The 17,762-nt window shown below is 48.5% G+C and overlaps 1 protein-coding gene across 1 annotated transcript in view; it reads left to right on the forward strand.

Annotated features, from left to right (window-relative positions):
* Positions 1-17,762, forward strand: part of EPPK1 (epiplakin 1) — a 72,555-nt gene that overhangs the window by 8,517 nt on the left and 46,276 nt on the right. Inside the window, exons 2-3 of the mRNA XM_083144991.1 lie at positions 988-1,086; positions 2,415-2,454. The gene's annotated coding sequence lies outside the window, so the exon portion shown is untranslated. The remainder of the gene's footprint in view (positions 1-987; positions 1,087-2,414; positions 2,455-17,762) is intronic.

Consider the following 17,762-nt stretch of genomic DNA (forward strand, 5'->3'; position numbering starts at 1 on the left):
AATTTACCTGTCAGCTGTAGGGGTACCGGTGTAATACAGTAACTTACCTGTCAGCTGTAGGGGTACAGGTGTAATACAGTAACTTACCTGTCAGCTGTAGGGGTACAGGTGTAATACAGTAACTTACCTGTCAGCTGTAGGGGTACTGGTGTAATACAGTAACTTACCTGTCAGCTGTAGGGGTACCGGTGTAATACAGTAACTTACCTGTCAGCTGTAGGGGTACAGGTGTAATACAGTAACTTACCTGTCAGCTGTAGGGGTACAGGTGTAATACAGTAACTTACCTGTCAGCTGTAGGGGTACCCGTGTAATACAGTAACTTACCTGTCAGCTGCAGAGGTACAGGTGTAATACAGTAACTTACCTGTCAGCTGTAGGGGTACAGGTGTAATACTGTAAGTTACCTGTCAGCTGTAGGGGTACAGGTGTAATACAGTAACTTACCTGTCAGCTGTAGGGGTACAGGTGTAATACAGTAACTTACCTGTCAGCTGTAGGGGTACAGGTGTAATACAGTAATTTACCTGTCAGCTGTAGGGGTACCGGTGTAATACAGTAACTTACCTGTCAGCTGTAGGGGTACCGGTGTAATACAGTAACTTACCTGTCAGCTGTGCATGTACCTAAGCAACCAATCAGCTTCTGTCATTGATCTAGCACAGTGAATGAAATGACAGTGAGAAGCTGATTGGCTGATTGGGGAACATCTCCATTGTTTCATTAAATGTGTAAAAGTAGATAAATGACATTATTTTCTGAGGAACAAGAAATTCTGATGTAATATTGATTTATGGCAGACTGTGCTCCCTGGGTGCCAGGCTCTCATGCTGATAGGCCTATATTATATGGGGCCTGGGGCTGTGGCCCCATCCGCTCCATTGTGGCTCTGGTACAGTGAGGTGGCCCCAGTTATATCACATCTCAGCGGCTCGCAGGCAGATAGTACATCAGTTGTACAATAACGCAATTCTCCTGTGTTCCCAGGTGCAGAGCGACACGTTCCTGTGTGATGTACAGAGAGGACCATCCTCATTCCTGAGAGCCGGTGCTTATCCATACAGAGCTTCGCTGCGGGGGCCGGAGGTAATGGAACTGGGTCTCTTTATGTAGCCCACACATGCTGGGCGGCTTTATTTTCACATTGCAATGTAGCTCTGACCTTGGACAAGCCCCTCCCACACCTAACTCTCTGTACATGTTACATCTGCCCCCTGCAGTGCAGCATGGTGTTACCTAGGTGCTCAGTTACTGGCTGCTTCTGCATGTAGCCCACACATGCTGGACAGCTTTATTCTCACACTGCAATGTAGCCCTGAGCTAGGACACGCCCCTCCCACACCTAACTCTCTGCACATGTTACATCTGCCCCCCTGCAGTGCAGCATGGTGTTACCCAGGTGCTCAGTTACTGGCTGCTTCTGCATGTAGCCCTCACATACTGGGCAGCTTTATTCTCACACTGCAATGTAGCTCTGAGCTAGGACACGCCCCTCCCGCACCTAACTCTGCACAGGTTACATCTGCCCCCTGCAGTGCAGCATGGTGTTACCCAGGTGCTCAGTTACTCACACGGGCAGCTCTATTCTCACACTGTAATGTAGCTCTGAGCTAGGACACGCCTCTCCCACACCTAACTCTCTTCACATGTTACATCTGCCCCCTGCAGTGCAGCATGGTGTTACCAGGGGCTCAGTTACTCACACAGGCAGCGTTATTCTCACACTGCAATGTAGCCCTGAGCTAGGACACCCCTCCCTCACCTAACTCTCTGCACATGTTACATCTGCCCCCTGCAGTGCAGCATGGTGTTACCAGGTTCTCAGTTACTCACACAGGCAGCGTTATTCTCACACTGTAATGTAGCTCTGAGCTAGGACACACCCCTCCCACACCTAACTCTCTGCACATGTTACATCTGCCCCCCTGCAGTGCAGCATGGTGTTACCAGGGGCTCAGTTACTGGCTGCTTCTGCATGTAGCCCTCACATGTTGGGCAGCTGTATTCTCATACCGCAATGTAACTCTGAGCTAGGACACGCCCCTCCCACACCTAACTCTCTGCACATGTTACATCTGCCCCCTGCAGTGCAGCATGGTGTTAGCAGGGGCTCAGTTACTCACACAGGCAGCGTTATTCTCACACTGTAATGTAGCTCTGTAAGGCGTGCAGATTTGAAATATACTGTAATGTGATTATAGATAATTATAGGACAGGTTGCCCAAAAAAAACAAAGTCCTGCATGAAAAGGACATTATATATATATAGCGCAGTAGGAGGAGCCTGTGTTTTAGTAGGAGGAGCAGAAAGCTCTGCATTGTGCACATATATCACTGTACGCTGTCACTAATACTGTAGTACAGACCTGTATGTGATACATGCCTGTAGTGACTGGGCTGTTCCTCTGTTTATAGGACTCCTGGAGATCTCGTCCTGACTGTATATAACTGAGAGGTAAGTCCCCGCTGTCATCCTATATAATGTGACACGAGCTGCGGCGCTGTACACACCTGCTCCCTGCATGCATTACCCCGCTACCTGCGCATTACCCCGCTCCCTGCGCATTACCCCGCTCCCTGTTATTGTACATCGCAGTCGGCTTTACTGTATAACACAATGTACCGGCCAATCAGCCCCTAACTGCCTTGTTACAGGGTAGGTTTCAAAACTGACAGTTAGGAGCTGGCTGAAAGGTACTTTATCCTTCTCCAGGGCCTTGTGCATAGACTCACATAGTCCCAATGAACTATCTCCTAACTGTCATTTTTCAATACAGCCTGTAACATGGCAGTTGGAAGCCTATCTCCCAGGCTCAGTACATAGAAACATAGAATTTGACGGCAGATAAGAACCACTTGGCCCATCAGTACTGCGCATCGCACCGTGTACATATATTGGGGATGTGATGAGAAATGTCCACATCTAATATAAGATGCCGGGATGGTGGCTGCTCTTCGGCAGGGACATAGGGTGAGAGGTTGGGTGACGCGTTTCGCACTATACCCGGGAATGATGTCACTGGCACAACTCGGTGTAACCGCTGATTCCTCGGCTGCGCTTGGATATGCGTTACAGCATCAATCCCTACTGCTCCCTGGGGTTACAGCTGGTGCGGTAGTATCAGATGGGGGGGGGGGTCATGTTGGAAAGTCACCTTACACAGCCCCTACTCATCCCTTGTAAGCTTCGCTGTACAGATCCCTATAGATTAAAGTGTCAGTTTGGCCCGGAAGCTACCCCCCCCCCCCTTCCTTCATCCTCCACTATCACCTGTCTGGTGAGTGCCCTGTCCCCTCCCATCTGCCCTGCAGGGGACTTTCTGAGGAATCTGGCAGGTTTGGGACAGCTTGTCCCGTATTTCTGGTTCCCCAGGTGGGATATGGGCTCCATGCCCCCAGTGTTGTGTAAATACGGGTTGTGTGACCGGTGCAGGAAAGTTCCCTGTTTACTCATTGACATTTCCATACTCTTTGGGGTAACTCGGAACCCGTAGAACACGCAGCGATTCCGCACTGATACTGTGAGCGTAATGCAGCGATGTATCAGTCATATATCAGCAGCGATGTATCAGTCATATATCAGCAGCGATGTATCAGTCATATATCAGCAGCGATGAATCAGTCATATATCAGCAGCGATGTATCAGTCATATATCAGCAGCGATGAATCAGTCATATATCAGCAGCGATGTATCAGTCATATATCAGCAGCGATGTATCAGTCATATATCAGCAGCGATGTATCAGTCATATATCAGCAGCGATGTATCAGTCATATATCAGCAGCGATGTATCAGTCATATATCAGCAGCGATGTATCAGTCATATATCAGCAGCGATGTATCAGTCATATATCAGCAGCGATGTATCAGTCATATATCAGCAGCGATGAATCAGTCATATATCAGCAGCGATGTATCAGTCATATATCAGCAGCGATGTATCAGTCATATATCAGCAGCGATGTATCAGTCATATATCAGCAGCGATGTATCAGTCATATATCAGTATACGGCTACTGACCAATGTTTTAAAAAGGAAAACTTTAAAGAATTGGAAAAAAAAATTATTTAAAAAGATTTTTTCAGAGGACAAAGCGATGCTAACGCGTTTCGTTGTTATTCTGAGAGGACCCGTTTGCTGGGCAGTAGGGAGCAGGCAGGAAAGGGTGATCACTGCGTTATAAATAGACAGGTAACGCTGCCGCAGGGCAGAAGAGACAGCGCACAGACAGCAGGACGGATTACATCAGATTACTGTGGTTTATGACATGCTGACAGCAGCTACAGCTGAAATCACAGGAGCCGGCGGTAACACATCCCGTATCTTCTGTCCTACTAATCGCTCCACCACATCAGAGCCGCCAGGGAGAACTCTCCCTATGTATCACTACGCCTTTATCTATAGGAATGTATTACCCTGGTGCACAGTATCACTCCACCACATCAGAGCCGCCAGGGAGAACTCTCACTATGTATCACTACGCCTTTATCTATAGGAATGTATTACCCTGGTGCACAGTATCACTCCACCACATCAGAGCCGCCAGGGAGAACTCTCACTATGTATCACTACGCCATTATCTATAGGAATGTATTCCCCGGGTGCACAGTATCACTCCACCACATCAGAGCCGCCAGGGAGAACTCTCACTATGTATCGCTACGCCTTTATCTATAGGAATGTATTACCCTGGTGCACAGTATCACTCCACCACATCAGAGCCGCCAGGGAGAACTCTCACTATGTATCACTACGCCTTTATCTATAGGAATGTATTACCCTGGTGCACAGTATCACTCCACCACATCAGAGCCGCCAGGGAGAACTCTCACTATGTATCACTACGCCTTTATCTATAGGAATGTATTACCCTGGTGCACAGTATCACTCCACCACATCAGAGCCGCCAGGGAGAACTCTCACTATGTATCACTACGCCTTTATCTATAGGAATGTATTACCCTGGTGCACAGTATCACTCCACCACATCAGAGCCGCCAGGGAGAACTCTCACTATGTATCACTACGCCTTTATCTATAGGAATGTATTACCCTGGTGCACAGTATCACTCCACCACATCAGAGCCGCCGGGGAGAACTCTCACTATGTATCACTACGCCTTTATCTATAGGAATGTATTACCCTGGTGCACAGTATCACTCCACCACATCAGAGCCGCCAGAGAGAACTCTCACTATGTATCACTACGCCTTTATCTATAGGAATGTATTACCCTGGTGCACAGTATCACTCCACCACATCAGAGCCGCCAGGGAGAACTCTCACTATGTATCACTACGCCTTTATCTATAGGAATGTAATACCCTGGTGCACAGTATCACTCCACCACATCAGAGCCGCCAGAGAGAACTCTCACTATGTATCACTACGCCTTTATCTATAGGAATGTATTACCCTGGTGCACAGTATCACTCCACCACATCAGAGCCGCCAGAGAGAACTCTCACTATGTATCACTACGCCTTTATCTATAGGAATGTAATACCCTGGTGCACAGTATCACTCCACCACATCAGAGCCGCCAGGGAGAACTCTCACTATGTATCACTACGCCTTTATCTATAGGAATGTATTCCCCGGGTGCACAGTATCACTCCCCCACATCAGAGCCGCCGGGGAGAACTCTCACTATGTATCACTACGCCTTTATCTATAGGAATGTATTACCCTGGTGCACAGTATCACTCCACCACATCAGAGCCGCCGGGGAGAACTCTCACTATGTATCACTACGCCTTTATCTATAGGAATGTATTACCCTGGTGCACAGTATCACTCCACCACATCAGAGCCGCCAGGGAGAACTCTCACTATGTATCACTACGCCTTTATCTATAGGAATGTATTACCCTGGTGCACAGTATCACTCCACCACATCAGAGCCGCCAGGGAGAACTCTCACTATGTATCACTACGCCTTTATCTATAGGAATGTATTACCCTGGTGCACAGTATCACTCCACCACATCAGAGCCGCCAGGGAGAACTCTCACTATGTATCACTACGCCTTTATCTATAGGAATGTATTACCCTGGTGCACAGTATCACTCCATCACATCAGAGCCGCCAGGGAGAACTCTCACTATGTATCACTACGCCTTTATCTATAGGAATGTATTACCCTGGTGCACAGTATCACTCCACCACATCAGAGCCGCCAGGGAGAACTCTCACTATGTATCCCTACGCCTTTATCTATAGGAATGTAATACCCTGGTGCACAGTATCACTCCACCACATCAGAGCCGCCAGAGAGAACTCTCACTATGTATCACTACGCCTTTATCTATAGGAATGTAATACCCTGGTGCACAGTATCACTCCACCACATCAGAGCCGCCAGGGAGAACTCTCACTATGTATCACTACGCCTTTATCTATAGGAATGTATTCCCCGGGTGCACAGTATCACTCCACCACATCAGAGCCGCCGGGGAGAACTCTCACTATATATCACTACGCCTTTATCTATAGGAATGTATTCCCCGGGTGCACAGTATCACTCCCCCACATCAGAGCCGCCGGGGAGAACTCTCACTATGTATCACTACGCCTTTATCTATAGGAATGTATTACCCTGGTGCACAGTATCACTCCACCACATCAGAGCCGCCAGGGAGAACTCTCACTATGTATCACTACGCCTTTATCTATAGGAATGTATTACCCTGGTGCACAGTATCACTCCACCACATCAGAGCCGCCAGGGAGAACTCTCACTATGTATCACTACGCCTTTATCTATAGGAATATATTACCCTGGTGCACAGTATCACTCCACCACATCAGAGCCGCCAGGGAGAACTCTCACTATGTATCACTACGCCTTTATCTATAGGAATGTATTACCCTGGTGCACAGTATCACTCCACCACATCAGAGCCGCCAGGGAGAACTCTCACTATGTATCACTACGCCTTTATCTATAGGAATGTATTACCCTGGTGCACAGTATCACTCCACCACATCAGAGCCGCCAGGGAGAACTCTCACTATGTATCACTACGCCTTTATCTATAGGAATGTATTACCCTGGTGCACAGTATCACTCCACCACATCAGAGCCGCCGGGGAGAACTCTCACTATGGCCCTTATTCTAGTTCACTCTTAGAGGCAAATTCCTTCTTAGATGGACAAAACCATGTGCTCTGCAGGGGGCAGATGTAACAGGTGCAGAGAGAATTAGATTTGGGTGAGTTATTTTGTTTCTGTGCAGGGTAAATACTGACTGTTTTTTTTCTACACTGCAATATAGATCTCACTTTGAAGTAAAACCCCACCCAAATCTAACTCTATCTGCACAAGTTACATCTGCCCCACCTGCAGTGCACATGGTTTTGTCCATCTAAGAAGGAATTTGGCAGAACTAGAGTAACCCATACTTGCCTACCTGACCCTCTCCATGCGGGAGAAAATGCTCTGTTTCTGGACTTCCCTGGTAATGTATGATTGCCAGCACCTGTGCTGAAATACCTTTACCTAGCTCCCCACAGGTGCTGGCAATCATACATTACCAGGGAAGTCCAGGAACAGAGCATTTTCTCCCGCATGGAGAGGGTCAGGTAGGCAAGTATGGAATAACCCCATAACTCCCAACATGACCCTCTCCAGGAGGGACAGAATGCTCTATTTCTGGACTTCCCTGTTAAGTAATGATTGCCATCACCTGTGCTGAAAAACCTTTCTTTTCACTTAACCTGTTCAAAACAGGTGACAGCAATCATAACTTAAGAGGAAAGTCCAGGAGCAGAGCATTGTGTCCCTCCTGGAGAGGGTCACGTTGGGAGGTATGTAACCCCCTATGTGTCACCAATCACTGCGCCCCTGGTGCACAGTATCACTCCCCCACATCAGAGCCGCCAGGGAGAACTCTCACTATGTATCACCAATCACTGTGCCTCCATCTATAGGAATGTACAGTATTACTATTACCCTAGTGCACAGTATCACTTCTCCTGCTCTGTATACTGCATGTAATTCTCAGGTTCTGTCCTTATCTCGTATGTATGGGTATTGCATAGTTCTTCTGGACTATAGTGCAAGATGCAACTACTGCTGTATAAACTGACCTCTGCACAGTGCTACCCCTGACTGGTGCAATGCTCAGTACCTGTTCCTAGCCTGTATGCATGAGTAACTGCACAGTGCTACCCCTGACTGGTGCAATGCTCGGTACCTGTTCCTACCCTGTATGCATGAGTAACTGCACAGTGCTACCCCTGACTGGTGCAATGCTCGGTACCTGTTCCTATCCTGTATGTATGAGTAACTGCACAGTGCTACCCCTGACTGGTGCAATGCTCGGTACCTGTTCCTACCCTGTATGTATGAGTAACTACACAGTGCTACCCCTGACTGGTGCAATGCTCAGTACCTGTTCCTATCCTGTATGTATGAGTAACTACACAGTACTACCCCTGACTGGTGCAATGCTCGGTACCTGTTCCTATCCTGTATGTATGAGTAACTGCACAGTGCTACTGCTGACTGGTGCAATGCTCGGTACCTGTTCCTACCCTGTATGTATGAGTAACCGCACAGTGCTACCCCTGACTGGTGCAATGCTCAGTACCTGTTCCTACCCTGTATGTATGAGTAACTGCACAGTGCTACCCCTGACTGGTGCAATGCTCAGTACCTGTTCCTTTCCTGTATGTATGAGTAACTACACAGTGCTACCCCTGACTGGTGCAATGCTCGGTACCTGTTCCTATCCTATATGTATGAGTAACCGCACAGTACTACCCCTGACTGGTGCAATGCTCGGTACCTGTTCCTATCCTGTATGTATGAGTAACTGCACAGTGCTACCCCTGACTGGTGCAATGCTCGGTACCTGTTCCTATCCTGTATGCATGAGTAACTGCACAGTGCTACCCCTGACTGGTGCAATGCTCGGTACCTGTTCCTACCCTGTATTTATGAGTAACTACACAGTGCTACCCCTGACTGGTGCAATGCTCGGTACCTGTTCCTATCCTGTATGTATGAGTAACTACACAGTGCTACCCCTGACTGGTGCAATGCTCAGTACCTGTTCCTACCCTGTATGTATGAGTAACTACACAGTACTACCCCTGACTGGTGCAATGCTCGGTACCTGTTCCTATCCTGTATGCATGAGTAACTGCACAGTGCTACCCCTGACTGGTGCAATGCTCGGTACCTGTTCCTACCCTGTATTTATGAGTAACTACACAGTGCTACCCCTGACTGGTGCAATGCTCGGTACCTGTTCCTATCCTGTATGTATGAGTAACTACACAGTGCTACCCCTGACTGGTGCAATGCTCAGTACCTGTTCCTACCCTGTATGTATGAGTAACTACACAGTACTACCCCTGACTGGTGCAATGCTCGGTACCTGTTCCTATCCTGTATGTATGAGTAACTGCACAGTGCTACCCCTGACTGGTGCAATGCTCGGTACCTGTTCCTATCCTGTATGTATGAGTAACTGCACAGTGCTACCCCTGACTGGTGCAATGCTCGGTACCTGTTCCTATCCTGTATGTATGAGTAACTACACAGTGCTACCCCTGACTGGTGCAATGCTCAGTACCTGTTCCTACCCTATATGTATGAGTAACCGCACAGTGCTACCCCTGACTGGTGCAATGCTCGGTACCTGTTCCTACCCTGTATGTATGAGTAACTACACAGTGCTACCCCTGACTGGTGCAATGCTAGTACCTGTTCCTACCCTGTATGTATGAGTAACTGCACAGTGCTACCCCTGACTGGTGCAATGCTCAGTACCTGTTCCTATCCTGTATGTATGAGTAACCGCACAGTGCTACCCCTGACTGGTGCAATGCTCAGTACCTGTTCCTACCCTGTATGTATGAGTAACTGCACAGTGCTACCCCTGACTGGTGCAATGCTAGTACCTGTTTCTACCCTGTATGTATGAGTAACTGCACAGTGCTACCCCTGACTGGTGCAATGCTAGTACCTGTTCCTACCCTGTATGTATGAGTAACTACACAGTGTTACCCCAGACTGGTGCAATGCTCAATACCTGTTCCTATCCTATATGTATGAGTAACTGCACAGTACTACCCCTGACTGGTGCAATGCTCAGTACCTGTTCCTATCCTGTATGTATGAGTAACTGCACAGTGCTACCCCTGACTGGTGCAATGCACAGTACCTGTTCCTATCCTGTATGTATGAGTAACTACACAGTGCTACCCCTGACTGGTGCAATGCTCGGTACCTGTTCCTACCCTGTATGTATGAGTAACTGCACAGTGCTACCCCTGACTGGTGCAATGCTAGTACCTGTTCCTACCCTGTATGTATGAGTAACTACACAGTGCTACCCCTGACTGGTGCAATGCTCAATACCTGTTCCTATCCTATATGTATGAGTAACTGCACAGTACTACCCCTGACTGGTGCAATGCTCAGTACCTGTTCCTATCCTGTATGTATGAGTAACTGCACAGTGCTACCCCTGACTGGTGCAATGCGCAGTACCTGTTCCTATCCTGTATGTATGAGTAACTACACAGTGCTACCCCTGACTGGTGCAATGCTAGTACCTGTTCCTACCCTGTATGTATGAGTAACTGCACAGTGCTACCCCTGACTGGTGCAATGCTCAGTACCTGTTCCTATCCTGTATGTATGAGTAACCGCACAGTGCTACCCCTGACTGGTGCAATGCTCAGTACCTGTTCCTACCCTGTATGTATGAGTAACTGCACAGTGCTACCCCTGACTGGTGCAATGCTAGTACCTGTTTCTACCCTGTATGTATGAGTAACTGCACAGTGCTACCCCTGACTGGTGCAATGCTAGTACCTGTTCCTACCCTGTATGTATGAGTAACTACACAGTGTTACCCCAGACTGGTGCAATGCTCAATACCTGTTCCTATCCTATATGTATGAGTAACTGCACAGTACTACCCCTGACTGGTGCAATGCTCAGTACCTGTTCCTATCCTGTATGTATGAGTAACTGCACAGTGCTACCCCTGACTGGTGCAATGCACAGTACCTGTTCCTATCCTGTATGTATGAGTAACTACACAGTGCTACCCCTGACTGGTGCAATGCTCGGTACCTGTTCCTACCCTGTATGTATGAGTAACTGCACAGTGCTACCCCTGACTGGTGCAATGCTAGTACCTGTTCCTACCCTGTATGTATGAGTAACTACACAGTGCTACCCCTGACTGGTGCAATGCTCAATACCTGTTCCTATCCTATATGTATGAGTAACTGCACAGTACTACCCCTGACTGGTGCAATGCTCAGTACCTGTTCCTATCCTGTATGTATGAGTAACTGCACAGTGCTACCCCTGACTGGTGCAATGCGCAGTACCTGTTCCTATCCTGTATGTATGAGTAACTACACAGTGCTACCCCTGACTGGTGCAATGCTCGGTACCTGTTCCTATCCTGTATGTATGAGTAACCGCACAGTGCTACCCCTGACTGGTGCAATGCTCAGTACCTGTTCCTACCCTGTTTGTATGAGTAACCGCACAGTGCTACCCCTGACTGGTGCAATGCTCGGTACCTGTTCCTATCCTGTATGTATGAGTAACCACACAGTACTACCCCTGACTGGTGCAATGCTCGGTACCTGTTCCTATCCTGTATGTATGAGTAACCGCACAGTGCTACGCCTGACTGGTGCAATGCTCAGTACCTGTTCCTATCCTGTATGTATGAGTAACTACACAGTGCTACCCCTGACTGGTGCAATGCTCGGTACCTGTTCCTATCCTGTATGTATGAGTAACTGCACAGTGCTACCCCTGACTGGTGCAATGCTCAATACCTGTTCCTATCCTGTATGTATGTATGTATGTATGAGTAACTACACAGTACTACCCCTGACTGGTGCAATGCTCAGTACCTGTTCCTATCCTGTATGTATGAGTAACTGCACAGTGCTACCCCTGACTCAGGGCCGGATTATAATGGGGGCACAAGGGGCCAGTGCCCCTGGGCCCCCCTCTAGCTAGGGGCCCCTTGTGGTTGGCATGTATTTTGGCATGCGCCTTGTGGTTGGCAAAACATTTTTTTTTTTTAGCTAAAGGTTTTGTGCATGGCAGTGGGGTAGTGCTTCAGCTTTATCTATCTGCCAATGTGACAATGATTATGATGCTGAGCATCAGGAGCCAAGACACACTGACCGCACAAGTGTGCAGTGCATTGCTGGGAGTTGACTAAGTCCCATGACACTTTGCACCAGAGGGCAGAGGCTGAGACGTTTGTGCTGAGCTCTGATTGGTGGAACTCATTACATGCTTCTCAGACCCATGGAGAACAGCAGCAGCAGCCTAGTCATGGGAGGGTTTTTAATCAGAGGCAGCACTGGGACAAACACAGGCTTTTCATGTGGTATGTGTGTGTGTGTGTGTATATATATATATATATATATATATATATATAGAGAGAGAGAGAGAGAGAGAGAGAGAGAGAGAGAGAGAGAGAGAGAGAGAGAGAGAGAGAGATATACAGTGCTATTTTTCAGCAGGCTCCAGCAGAAACTGAGGCCCTTGATCTAGTTCACTCTTTCTGACAAAATCCTACTTAGATGGACAAAACCATGGCCCTTATTCTGATTGATGCGTACTTTTCCGCATACTTTCGGATAGCGTCTTTACGGCGTCTGCGCATGCGTGGAGAACGCCACGCGCATGTGCCACGCATTGACTCCGTACCTGTTCGTGCAAATCCCGTACAAAACTGTGCCCCGCAATCAGTCTTGAAATATGGGCGTATTATGGGCGTCATGCGGAATGAGACATGGGCGTAGTTTCAAAGTGGGAAAAACTGGGAGGAAACATGGGCGGACACGGGGGAGTACACTTATGTTGGGGGGCGTACATTCGGATAGCACTCCGAATGCACGCGACCAAAACCGATAGAAATGTGCGGTGTCCATAAGTCAAGTATTACTTTGCGGAAACCACTCGGTCTTGCGGTAGCCGAACGGAACGCCTAATGACTACAAGCATTAACACCTGAACCCAATACAATCGACTCCTTTACTCATTACTCACTAATAGGACGCTTGTCAGTGCTTTAATTGAAACCATTGCACTTCAATTGCTGTAAGGGTTAATGTGTGCAATGCATGTGTTAGGCATGCTTGTAAGGATATATTGGCATCTAATTGATTCCAATTCCAAACAGGCATTTTTGTATGAGGATAGGTAATTGAATAAGTGGGTCATGTGATGTATTGCAGAATAGACATAATAGTTTGTAGTTTGGCGTAAATACACCGCTTCCGTGCGGAAGCACCGCTTGCCATCCGTTTGGATGCGGGATTCCCGTGCATACTCTGTAATACCGTGCAGAATCGGAGTGTTTCACCCGCACACGTATGGTTTGTATTTCGTCCGTAAACACGCCCTGTTCTTAAAGAGTGAGTCCGTCCGAATGCGGAGGACACGTGGGCGTTTCTACGGACGATGGCCGCACGCGGCAGCACACCGTGGCGTGCGGACCGCACCGTAAGAATTCGGGAATATCCGCACCGATCAGAATAAGGGCCCATGTGCACTGCAGGTGGGGCAGATGTAACATGTGAGAGAATTAGATTTGGGTGAGTTATATTGTTTCTGTGCAGGGTAAATACTGGCTGCTTTACTTTTACACTGCAATATAGATCTCACTTTGAAGTAAAACCCCACTCAAATCTAATTCTCTCTGCACAAGTTACATCTGCCCCACCTGCAGTGCACATGGTTTTGTCCATCTAAGAAGGATTTTGTCAGAAAGAGTGAACTAGAATAAGGGCCTCAGTTCCTGCTGGAACCTGCTGAAAAATAGCCCTGGATATATAAATAGATACGTGGTTACCGGCACTCCAAGATACACATGACAACTGCCCGGGTGCTGCACTCAAAGAAATGGTTCAATCCTTAAAAACTGAGTAAAATCTGAAATGTTGGAGCTGATTGCGTCTGCATAGTCATTTTTGTGAAGTCCAAAGGAGTGCCACTTACCACACATCTCTCTCTCTCTCTCTCTCTCTCTCTCTCTCTCTCTCTCTCTCTCTCTCTCTCTCTCTCTCTCTCTCTCTATATATATATATATATATATAATCAGGGCTATTTTTCACCAGGCTCCAGCAGGAATTGAGGCCCTTATTCTAGTTCACTCTTTCTGACAAAATATTTCTTAGATGGACAAAACCATGTGCACTGCAGGTGGGGCAGGTGTTACTTGTGCAGAGATAATTAGATTTGGGTGGGGTTTTACACCTGCCTCACCTGCAGTGCAAATGGTTTTGTCCATCTAAGAAATATTTTGTCAGAAAGAGAGAACTAGAATAAGGGCCTCAATTCCTGCTGGAGCCTGCTGAAAAATAGCCCTGTATATAATATATCTATATCTACTGTATATATCCCCTGCAGTTACCCATTGACCAAGTTTATACTGCCTTTACTCTGTGTTTTGACAGTGTAATGTTCTCCTATACAGTTTGCGGCGAGTAATGACAAGTGCAAGGGGGCCCCCCCTGTCTAAAGTGCCCCGGGCCCCCCGAAGGCTTAATCTGGCACTGCCCTGACTGGTGCAATGCTCAGTACCTGTTCCTAATCTATATGTATGAGTAACTGCACAATACTACTTCTGTTTGGTGCAATACTCAGCATGTGTTTCCATCCTGTATGTATATATGTCCGCACAGTACTACTTCTGATGAGTGCAATGCTCGGTACCTGTTCCTAACATTTATGTATGTATGTATGTCTGCACAGTACTACTTCTGATTGGTGCAATACTCAGAACATTTTCCTATCCCGTATGTATGAGTAACTGCACAGTACTACTTCTGTTTGGTGCAATACTCAGCATGTGTTTTCATCCTTTGTGTATATATGTATGCACAGTACTACTGATGAGTGCAATCCTCAGTACCTGTTCCTACCCTGTATGTATGTATGTATGTATATATGCCTGCACAGTACTACTCCTGTTTGGTGCAGCTCTCAGTACCTGTTCCTACCCTGTATGTATGTATGTATGTATGTATGTATGTATGTATGTATGTATGTATATATGCCTGCACAGTCCTACTCCTGTTTGGTGCAGCTCTCAGTACCTGTTCCTACCCTGTATGTATGTATGTATGTATGTATGTATGTATGTATGTATATATGCCTGCACAGTCCTACTCCTGTTTGGTGCAGCTCTCAGTACCTGTTCCTACCCTGTATGTATGTATGTATGTATGTATGTATGTATGTATGTATATATGCCTGCACAGTACTACTCCTGTTTGGTGCAGCTCTCAGTACCTGTTCCTACCCTGTATGTATGTATGTATGTATGTATGTATGTATGTATATATGCCTGCACAGTCCTACTCCTGTTTGGTGCAGCTCTCAGTACCTGTTCCTACCCTGTATGTATGTATGTATGTATGTATGTATGTATGTATGTATGTATATATGCCTGCACAGTCCTACTCCTGTTTGGTGCAGCTCTCAGTACCTGTTCCTACCCTATAAGTATGTATGTATGTATGTATGTATGTATGTATGTATGTATGTATGTATATATGCATGCACAGTACTACTCCTGTTTGGTGCAGCTCTCAGTACCTGTTCCTACCCTGTATGTATGTATGTATGTATGTATGTATGTATATATGCCTGCACAGTACTACTCCTGTTTGGTGCAGCTCTCAGTACCTGTTCCTACCCTGTATGTATGTATGTATGTATATATGCCTGCACAGTACTACTCCTGTTTGGTGCAGCTCTCAGTACCTGTTCCTACCCTGTATGTAGATCAGCCTCAGGAAGCTGGGGAGATGTCTGTGTAGGATTCTGACACCTGATATCGATATTCCCGGCAGGAGGGGGTGTTACTGTGCCGGCTCTGGAGTGTGTATAATATGAATCATTGTGATGCACATTGTGTTGGTATTGGAGAAGGGTGTATTACTCTGACACTTCTAGGCCTCTGCGTATGTGCCAGATGGGTCCAGTGCCCACTGTGCCAGTTACTCATATAGCGCACACATACAGCATATCGCTGTACAGAGGTTATGTGGCCATACGCATCAGTCCCAGCAGTGATTACAATGTCCCTGACCCGTATGTTGTCTGGCATGTGGGGCGGGTGTCTGGTACGATGCACTGCGCCCGTCAGGGCACCAGTGGTGTGTGCCAGTTGTACTGTGTAGAGCTTTGTCTGCACACAACAATACCCTGATTACTACGGTGCCCACACCCAGCTTATTATAATAATAACAACGTCATTTACTGTCCCTGGCCCACCGCCACATGGGACCAGTCAGCGCTCAGTACCACTGCCGCTCCTAGTATACAGACAACGCAGCGATGGGAATGTGAGGAAGGTGTGTGTGAGAAAATTCAATTCCAACGGCCTGGATCTCTGTACTGGGACACAGGAGCGCCCGCCGGCATCCCAGTAACTGCACGCACCATAGCCAGAGGCCTGGATCTCTGTACTGGGGCACAGGAGCGCCCGCCGGCATCCCAGTAACTGCACACACCATAGCCAGAGGCCTGGATCTCTGTACTGGGACACAGGAGCGCCCGCCAGCGTCCCAGTAACTGCACGCACCATAGCCAGAGGCCTGGATCTCTGTACTGGGGCACAGGAGCGCCCGCCGGCATCCCAGTAACTGCACGCACCATAGCCAGAGGCCTGGATCTCTGTACTGGGGCACAGGAGCGCCCGCCGGCATCCCAGTAACTGCACGCACCATAGCCAGAGGCCTGGATCTCTGTACTGGGGCATAGGAGCGCCTGCCGGCGTCCCAGTAACTGCACGCACCATAGCCAGAGGCCTGGATCTCTGTACTGGGACACAGGAGCAACCGCCGGCATCCCAGTAACTGCACGCACCATAGCCAGAGGCCTGGATCTCTGTACTGGGGCACAGGAGCGCCCGCCAGTGCCCCAGTAACTGCACGCACCATAGCCACAGGCCTGGATCTCTGTACTGGGACACAGGAGCGCCCGCCGGCATCCCAGTAACTGCACGCACCATAGCCACAGGCCTGGATCTCTGTACTGGGGCACAGGAGTGCCCGCCAGTGCCCCAGTAACTGCACGCACCATAGCCACAGGCCTGGATCTCTGTACTGGGACACAGGAGCGCCCGCCGGCATCCCAGTAACTGCACGCACCATAGCCAGAGGCCTGGATCTCTGTACTGGGACACAGGAGCGCCCGCCGGCATCCCTGTAACTGCACGCACCATAGCCAGAGGCCAGGATCTCTGTACTGGGTCACAGGAGCGCCTGCCGGCATCCCAGTAACTGCACCATAGCCACAGGCCTGGATCTCTGTACTGGGACACAGGAGCGACCGCCTGCATCCCAGTAACTGCACACACCATAGCCACAGGCCTGGATCTCTGTACTGGGACACAGGAGCGCCCGCCGGCATCCCAGTAACTGCACGCACCATAGCCACAGGCCTGGATCTCTGTACTGGGACACAGGAGCGCCTGCCGGCATCCCAGTAACTGCACCATAGCCACAGGCCTGGATCTCTGAACTGGGACACAGGAGCGCCTGCCGGCATCCCAGTAACTCCACCATAGCCACAGGCCTGGATCTCTGTACTGGGACACAGGAGTGCCTGCCGGCATCCCAGTAACTGCACGCACCATAGCCAGAGGCCTGGATCTCTGTACTGGGGCACAGGAGCGCCCGCCAGCATCCCAGTAACTGCACCATAGCCACAGGCCTGGATCTCTGTACTGGGACACAGGAGCGC

The sequence above is a fragment of the Crinia signifera genome, chromosome 5, assembly GCF_055691185.1.
Source record: "Crinia signifera chromosome 5, ASM5569118v1, whole genome shotgun sequence".
NCBI lineage: Eukaryota > Metazoa > Chordata > Amphibia > Anura > Myobatrachidae > Crinia > Crinia signifera.